The following is a 7245-nucleotide window of genomic DNA, read 5'->3' as shown; positions in this document are numbered from 1 at the left end:
AAATAAAAATTTCAGAGGCTTGTGTTGTGGCACAGCAGATAAAAGCCACTGCCTGTAGCACTGGTACCTCAGATGTACAGAAGTGGCTGCTCCCTGCTATCCAGCTCCCTGCTGATGGCCTGGGCAGGTGGCAGAGGATGGGCCAAGTCCTTGGGCCTCTGCACCCACGTGGGAGACCTGGAAGACGCTCCTGGTCCTGGCTTCGAACCAGCCCAGCTCGGGCTTGTTGCAGCCGTTTGGGGCTTGAGCCAAAAGATGGAAAATTCCTCCCTTCCTCTCTAGTTAGTTGCCTTTCAACAATAAATCTTTAAAAACAAATTTTATCTCTCTCTCTTTCTGTAACTTTGCCTTTGCAATAAAAATAATAAACAAAAACCAAAGTTTACATGACTGTACCAAAAGATCTAATTCATAAACATGAAATTCACCTTTTCCCAGTGCTGCCGTTTGCTGCAGTCACCATCACTGTCATCCGCCCTTCTTGGTCCCAGGAAACCGCTTTCCATCGCCCTGGGTTGGCCAAGTCTGCCAGTTTCTTAGAAAGGGGATGGCAGTGTGTGGCCTTCAGCGCCTGGCTCTTTGCCGGGGTGCCATGTGTTCGAGTTTGCCCACACTGAAGCGGCCTGTGCTCCTTGCTTCTTAGGCCGAAGGAGTGGTAGTGCTGGGTCTTGGCGCTCCGCTCGACAGCTGCTGAACATTCCTGCCGGTGCTCACCAACAATGGGGATGAGTGATCGTGTAACGTGCAGGTTCCGTCCTCGGGGGCAATGGTTGGCAGTGGAATGATTAGGTCACAGGAGAATTCCTTACACTTTTGAGAAACTGCCAAACTGTTTTTCCACAGTGACTGGGTTGGTTTACCTTCCCATTGGAAATACAGGAGGGTTGCTAGCTCTCATATTCTCACCATCACTTCAGATTACTGTTTTGTGATAGCCAACCTAGCACATGCTAACTGAAATCCCATTAAAAAAATGTTTTGCTTACTGTTATTAGAAAAGCAGATTTGCAGGAGAGACAAAGAGAGAAAGAACTTCCACCCACTGGTTCACACCCAAGTGGCTGCAATGACCAGAGCTGAGCCGATCCGAAGCCAGGGTCAGGGTTCTTTTGGGTCTCTGACATGGGTTTGGGGGGGGCCTAAGGGTTTGGACCATCCTCTGCTGCTTTTCCAGATCATCAGCAGGGAACGGGATGGGAAGTGGAGCAGACGGGACACCAACTGGTGCCGATAAGGGATGCCTACACCACAAGCGGTTCATTAGCCTGCTAAGCCACTACATGGATCCCAAGATCTCAATTTCTTTCTCCAATTGATTAGTCGATTTCTTTGAAAAGCAAGCAACAGATTCATAGAGAGAGCGTCTCCATCCATTTACTCATCCCACAGATGGCCACAACAGCTCAGTTGGATCAGGCCAAAGCCAGAAGCCAGGAGCTTCTTCCATTCTCCCACGTGGGTTCAGGAGCCCACAGACCTGTCGCTTTCCAGGCACACTAGCAGGGAGATGGCTCGGCAGCTGTGCAGCCAGGACTCAGCCCAACTCTGATACAGGGTGTCAGCGACTCAAGCAGTAGGTTAACATGCGATACCACAGTGCCGGGCGCAGACAATGAATGTGCTTCAAGGTCCTAGCCATGCTGCGCTTCTCCTCAGCAGCTTACCCAGGAGGACAGATCTGCAGGACCGAGAACACGACACTTAGTAAAGAGCTGCCACACCTCTCCAACTGGAGAAAACAGAGGAAAGAGGACTACGCCATGGCTTGTTATTGCTTGTGCGTTAGCACCTGCTGGCACCTGGCTGAGTAACCGCTCCCCGGGAACTGCTCCTACAGGACGAGATGGGAACGCAGGTCCACTTAGACCCGAGCTACTCCACGTTTCAGGCCGTCTATACGGCGGCCCTGGGGTTGGAGAACATACAGGAGGGAGCGTCACTCTGTGTAAGGGCCGGAGAGGGCTGTGGTAGAGCTAATGCTGCCGTTCCCGAGTTTGCGGGAGGCTCCAGGTCCCCGGATGGATCCTCCTGCCTCCTGCAATGGAGGTCGGTTAACTGGGCATTCCGTGCCAGTGAGGAGCCAGACCCAGGAGACACAGCAGAGCAGGCAATGAGATCAAGTCCGTGCTTTATGGGACGGACAGTCTAGCGAGGGAAAGTAGGTGATGCCAGAGGGAATGATAACATCTACAGGATGCCAGGCGGTGCTCTGTGTGGAGAATAAAGCCAGGTGAACGGCCAGAGTGACCGGGAGGTGGCTGCCCTGATGGGTGCTCCCAAACGATCTTGGAGTGGCCTACAGATGTCAGATCAGGGCCTTCCAAACAGATGGGATGGCCAGTGCCAAGTCCTGGGGAAGGCCAGGGATCAGAAGAGAAGAGGAAGGGTAGGTGGAACTGTGACCAGAGGGGAGAGAAGGCGAGATCACACAACGGGACACCTTGTGTGAGCATCCACCGTGGAGCCAAGTTAGCAGGCATCAGCAGGTGCATCCCATCAGGGCAGTGGAGTCCTCATGGATGATGCTCCCCAGAGGAGTGGAGGGAGGAAAGCAGGGAGCAGTGGTAGGTGTAAGGGGCCGTTGCAGCGGGAGGATCCCAGAGCCCAGACCCTCGCTCTCGGTATCTAAATGGCTTCCAGCCAAGTGCACACCTCACAGAGGGGACGTCCTTGGAGGCTGTGGAAGAAGGCCGGGGATGCAAGTGAAACTCACAAGATGCTGGCTAAATCTGCGTGTTTGAGGGATCTCCTTTGTCTCTGTCCCGCCCACTAGCGGGGACCAGATGCTGAAAATCGACCATTTTTCCTCCTAGAGAGAGTCTACTGGGTCTTGATGTTCACAGAACTGGGCGTGTGAGGCCTGCAGTAGAGCAGGTGCACACAGGCGGAAGGTCATGGTTGTGACCTTCAGCTGACCTCCATGTCCACGCTGGAGAAGAGGCTCACTGGGCTCTCCAGGGGCAATCACTGCAGACAGGGGCGCTGGAAGGGACACGACTTCAGCCAAGCCTTGGGAAGCACTTCCTGGGCTCTGAAAGGTAGTGAGTTCCCCAGGGACTGAAGGTATTCAAGTGGGAATCAATCACATGTTTGGGACTCCACAGTGGAGATCCCTGTGTTGGGTGGTAAGCTGGACCAGGACTCTCTCTAAATCTCCGCGTGTGTCTTTGCTTCCAGGTAAAAAGCAGACCCTTGGCGCCTGAGTCTCCCCTGGGAGCAACTTGAAGGTCATTTGCAGGGCTCCCCGAGTCCTCTCGTTCAAGTTGTGTGCTGCTGAAGGGCTGTAATTGGGCTTCTCCCTCCGGGCAGCAGCAGCGTGTTTTTGGTGTGCACAATATGCCAACCCAGAATATGTCAAACTTCATTTGCAAAATATCAGACTGCGGTTTTTTTTTTCCTTCCCCAGAGCCAATCTGCAGAGTGATACGTTCAATAACTTTTGCTCTTTTTGCTCTCAAAGATAGGTCTCTTTTTGGAGTTGATAGCACCATAAACGTGGAAGCTGGTGCAGATTCCAATGGGAAGAAAAGATATTGTTATTTAAAGGCCAAATAAAGGCTTAAAATTAGAGTTGTGAAGGCATCGAAAACACCAGACTTCCCAGATGGCTTGGAGAAAATTCACTTTGCACTCGGGCCACTCGCACACTAAAAAAAAATACTTTTGACTCTGTTTCTGCTCAGATGGAAAGTTGGTGCCTGCTTTAAACATATGTGCTTCTCTCTTTAAATTTAACTCTGAGTCATGTTGTATTGCATTAGGAATGCAGCAGGCAGGCACTTGGGAAATGTACATCAAGGCGTTTATTTTTGCATTCCATAAAAATAAAAATATATATGTTTAAATATATTAGGCTGTATTTTTTCCCCCATTTTCAAAATGGTCGTCCTGCAGAACGGATTAGATAAGACAATAATGACGATGGTAACACGCCGGCTCTGGATCACTGCCGGATCCCGAGGATCCCGGAGCGACTTGACAAATCTGCAGCTCTCGGCTCCCGGCTTAGCTCTGTGCAGAATTTGTCGCCGAAACCTCCGCCTCCGCCAGGGACCCACAGCTCCCCCCCACTCCCCGCCGCCCCATGAACAGCTGCAGGGCAGCCTAATTAAGACACTCGCTCCTCCCCGGAGTGTTGGGTCTCTGGGCAGAAGCCACAGGGCGGTTGAGAGTGAAGGCAGAAGGTCTGCAGGGACATCTCTAGCTGAGTAGCTCGCTCTCCTAGCAGGATCGGTGTGGCTGTAAGAGAAAGCCCACGAAGGGGGTCGTTTAAGAATTGGAGATTTAGTTCTCACAGTTGGAGAGGCCAAGAAGTCCAAGATCAGAAGGGACTACATCTGGCCAGGGGTCCTTACTGCATCATCCCATGGTGGCAGGTGGCAGGCAGGTGCATATGACCATGGCCAGGAGAGAGAGAGAGAGATTATATGCTGATTGGTGCCCCAAATGCCTTCAGTGGCAGAAGCCAGGCAGAGATTAAAGCTTGGAGCCAGGAACTCAATTCAGACCTCCCAAATGGGTGACAGGGACTGACTGCCTGGGCAGCCTGCTGCCTCCTGGGGTCTGTGCTGGCAGGGACCTGGAGCTGGGATCCAGCTTAGGGCTGACTCTGGCCCTGTGACACAGGGTGCAGATAACCCAGCTGCCTTCCTCAGCAGGTCAGTGCCTTGTGTGATAACGGACAAGTTCACGCATCGGAGAGGGTGGAGCCCTTGGACCAGAGCACCCCCAGAAACCCGGAAACAGTGGATGCATCACAGAGAGAGGCAGGTATCAACTCCAAAATGCAGGGGTGCCTTGGGCCCCTCACAGCAAGCTCTGACTGAGCCTGGCATGGAGGGCGCAGACACAGAACCAGTGGGCTAGCAAGAGCTTTAGTGTTCCAAGTTCGGCTATAAACCGTCGACAACTGTGTTGTCTATAGAAAAGTACAAAATCGGGCCAAGTGCGGTGGCCTAGCGGCTGAATTCCTTGCTCTGCACACAACAGGATCCCATATGGGAGCAGGTTCTAATCCAGTTGGCCCCTCTTCCCATCCAGCTCCCTACTTGTGGCTTGGGAAGCAGTTGAGGACAGCCCAAAGCCTTGGGACCCTATACCCATGGGGAAGATCTGGAAGAAGCTCCTGGCTCCTGACTTCGGATCAGCTGTTGTGGCCACTTGGGGAGCGAATCCGTGAATGGAAGACCTTCCCCCTGTTTCTCCTCCTCTCTGCATATCTGACTTTGCAATAAAATAAAATAAATCTTAAAAAAAAAAAAAGAAATTGCAAAACTCCCCAAAATGACTAACTCAGAGAAATTCAGGTGCCCCCAGAAATGGAGTCATGGTACACTGGGTGTCCACCAGCCAACAGCACTTGCGGAAAGCGTGGGACACAAAGCTGCCTCTTGGTTGAATGGGACTCCGTGATGTTGGGAGGAGGAGCTCATGTGTGTGTGCATATGACTCACGTGTGGACACGTGTGTGCACGCATGGTGTGTGGAAGAGAGCTAAATCCTCATTATCTGTGGCGGAAGCCCATTAAGCAATGCCCGTAACTGGAAAATCAAAGCTAAGCCACGGGAGTTGAAGGTGCTGCCCAGGGGGCTGGTCAGCAGGGTGTGCAAGGGGGGGGGCTGGTCAGCAGGGTGTGCAAGGGGGGCTGGTCAGCAGGTGCGCAAGGGGGGGCTGGTCAGCAGGGTGTGCAAGGGGGGGGCTGGTCAGCAGGGTGCGCAAGGGGGGGCTGGTCAGCAGGGTGTGCAAGGGGGGGGCTGGTCAGCAGGGTGCGCAAGGGGGCTATTTTTAAAAATAAGCCTTACAGGCCTATTTGACTTTTAAACTCTGTGCATGTTTCACTCTAATTAAAAATCTTCCGAAATGTAAAGGAGGGGAGAGGAGGGAAGGTCATCGGGTTCCCAGACTCAAGAGGCAGGAGAAGGCTTCCAGAAAAGCCAGTCCCTGCAGCCCCTGCAGCCTCATTAAGGAAGTCACAGGAGGGCAGAGAGCTCTGCAAAGGACATCAAACACCCTGGAGATCCTGCGAGGCCACAGAGCCGTCCACCTGCGCCGGCCATCACCCCGCCTGCCGCAGCCAGAGCAAGTGAGGTGGCAGTTGGGGTCAGACGGCAGGCACCTGTCACCGCCCGGATTCCTCCCAGCAGGCCTGGGGGCTGGCGCCAGGAACGGTGTCAGTGTGGCCTACATGGAGCTGCCTCGAGCAGACCTGGGTGGAGAGAAGGCAGTAGGGGGTGGGGTGCGCACCCCAGCTTCTTTTGGGCATCCCAGGTGGGCAGCTTGGAGCCCAGTGCAGTCATCAGGGAGAGCAGTGAGCAGAGGCAGCACTGTGGCACAGTGTGTTAAGCTGCTGCCCACGACACAGGCATCCCATATGAACACCAGTTTAAGTCCCGGCTGCTCCACTTCTGATTCCACTCCCTGCTGATGCACCAAGAAGGGCAAGGGAACCTGAGAAGTCTCTGCATGGAGACCTACGACCCATCCATCCTTACAGGAGAGCCTCATGACCTGGCCTCCACGAGTGCACCTGCCCTCCGACACCCCAACATTCTGCGCATGGAACCTGATGACCCGGCCTCTGCCCATCTCCAGGGAGGTGCTCCCCTGATACCCCAACACCCTGCACATGGAACCGACAGCCTGCAGCCTGGTGTACTGCTGTGTGGCTGAGCGGCAGGCCACATCGCCTGCAGGATTAGGAGCTTCTAGAGCTCAGGACTTCTAGGTTTACAGCTGGGGGCCTTGAATGCCAAACCAAGCTGAGCCTGGGGGTTGCCAAGGATGCTTTCCGTCTGGCTGCTTTCCTGAAGATGAAGGCCACTTCCTCCAGCATCCCCCGGGGGCCTTCAGCCTGAGCCATCAGCTTTGTAAAGAAAGTCTTCCTCTCCCTGCCCACACCGTTCTCAATTGCCACCTTGAAGAGCCCATGAGGGCACTGCGGGGCACAGACTCAACCTGGCCCTGGTGCCCATCAGCCTCCATGTCTCCTTCCTGTGGATGGGCACGCTTGAGAAATTCTGTCATCTGTTGGAGAGCAAGGCTGTGTGTGTGTGTGTGTCCCTGGCTCGGCAATTGCTCAGATGCCAATGTGTAAATGAATCACCTCGATATTCACCAGGATGCAAATCCTCATTCAGCAGGTGCCTTCCCCACAAGTGCCAGAGCCACGGCCACGCAACTGGCCCAACTTCAGTGGCAGGATGGTAGGGTCCTCACGTTGGCCCTGAAGACACACACGTCGGGGG

This window comes from Ochotona curzoniae, unplaced genomic scaffold, assembly GCF_017591425.1.
Source record: "Ochotona curzoniae isolate NIBS_2020 unplaced genomic scaffold, NIBS_Ocur_1.0 scaffold_3208, whole genome shotgun sequence".
Taxonomy (NCBI): domain Eukaryota; kingdom Metazoa; phylum Chordata; class Mammalia; order Lagomorpha; family Ochotonidae; genus Ochotona; species Ochotona curzoniae.
The sequence above is the reverse complement of the archived record's forward strand: the minus strand, read 5'-3'. Positions refer to the sequence as shown.